A 1,749-nucleotide genomic window follows, 5' to 3' on the forward strand; every position below is an offset into this window, starting at 1 on the left:
AAGAAAGAAAGAAAGAAAAAGAAAGAAAGAAAGAAAGAAAAAGAAAGAAAGAAAGAAAGAAAAAGAAAGAAAGAAAGAAAGAAAAAGAAAGAAAGAAAGAAAGAAAAAGAAAGAAAGAAAGAAAGAAAAAGGGAGGGAGGGAGAGACAGAGAAAGAGAGAGAGAGAGAAGAAAATTGTTTGCTTATGAATTACTTGTACCATCTGGCAAGCAGACATTATGGAATCCTCTGGGGGTACTGAGAGCTACAGGGAGCTACCCAGGCTCACCCAGTCAGGATGTGGCAAAGGTAGGATTTGAATGAGAGTTCCAAACTTCAAGGCTGGTACTCTGTAATAATAACAATAATGGTTAGCATTTATATAGTGCTTACTATGTGCCAGACACTATGCTAAATGCATTATAATTATTACCTCACTTGATACTCTAACAACAACCCTGGGGGGTAAGTGCTATTATTAGCCCCACTTTATAGATAAGGGAACTGAGACAGAGGTTAAGTGGTTTGCTCATGATCAAATGGTAAATGTCTGAGGCTGGATTTGAGATTATGTCTTTTTTTTTTCTTTTTTAAACTGTTACATTCCATCTTAGAATCAATACTAATTATCAGTTCCAGGGCTAGGCAATGGGGGTTAAGTGACTTGTTCAGGGTCACACAGCTAGGAAGTATCTGAGGTTAGATTTAAGCCCAGGACCTCCCATCTCCATGCCAGGCTGTCTTTCCCCATCTATATAGTTGGTATCAAAAAAACATTTGAGGCAACGATCTGAAAATAGACTTCCTGATTTCTGATATGAGATGCCTCCTATTAAAGTAGCTCTAGTTTTCCCCCACAAAACATGAAAATCCAAATAATCCTGTGCTGTGTGGTAAGGAGAGGTACGAGTGGCATCTTGGAAAGTGAAACTCTGTATCTCATTCCAAACACATGATAATCATAAGACTGTAGGGGTAGGGGGAGCTCTTTATATGAGAGCTGTCACAGGACCTCTGGTCAAGCAAATATCCCCGACCTCTGATCTCCTTAAATGACCAGTCTGTCAGCCAGCAGAGCTGCTTCTTACTGAAGTAGAAAGATAAAGCAAAGTATTACAGCAAGTGGTCGCCTGCTCAGCTCAAGATACTCCTTTGACTTCCTCTGGCTACACCCTCAGAGGAACAGAGAACCACAGCCACACTGTTTCACACATATAAGTTGTGCAAGCCTTCCCAACATGGCTTTTTGGTCTAAGATACCAAACTGAAATTGGGAATCACCTTGTTCCCCCCCCCCAAAAAAAACAACCAAAGCCTGCTCTCTAACTGAACCCCCCCCCAACCTCCCAATCCAGAGCCTTTGATGACATCATCTGAGGTTTCCTTTTTGTTTTCTGTCTTGAAAAATTGGACTTAGGTGGCACTGCCAAGGCAATGGACAGCTCACATTTCTATGATGCTCTAAAAATGATAAAACACTTTCCTCATTGTCTGGTGGTTGGGAAGCACTGGATTTTAAGAGAAAAGACTTGGACTCCACAACATATCTAGCATTTAAATAGCACATATTATATGCCACACATTGTGCCTATTACTATCTCATTTAATCGTCATGACAATCCCAGGAGGTGGGTGCTATTATTATACCCATATTGTATATGCATATAAATATGTGCTATATATTGTACCCATAATATATATTATTTACAAATGAAGAAACTAAGACATTTTCCACCTTAAGTGTTAACTTAAGGTTAAATGACTTGCACA

Source organism: Gracilinanus agilis, chromosome 2, assembly GCF_016433145.1.
Source record: "Gracilinanus agilis isolate LMUSP501 chromosome 2, AgileGrace, whole genome shotgun sequence".
Classification (NCBI taxonomy): domain Eukaryota; kingdom Metazoa; phylum Chordata; class Mammalia; order Didelphimorphia; family Didelphidae; genus Gracilinanus; species Gracilinanus agilis.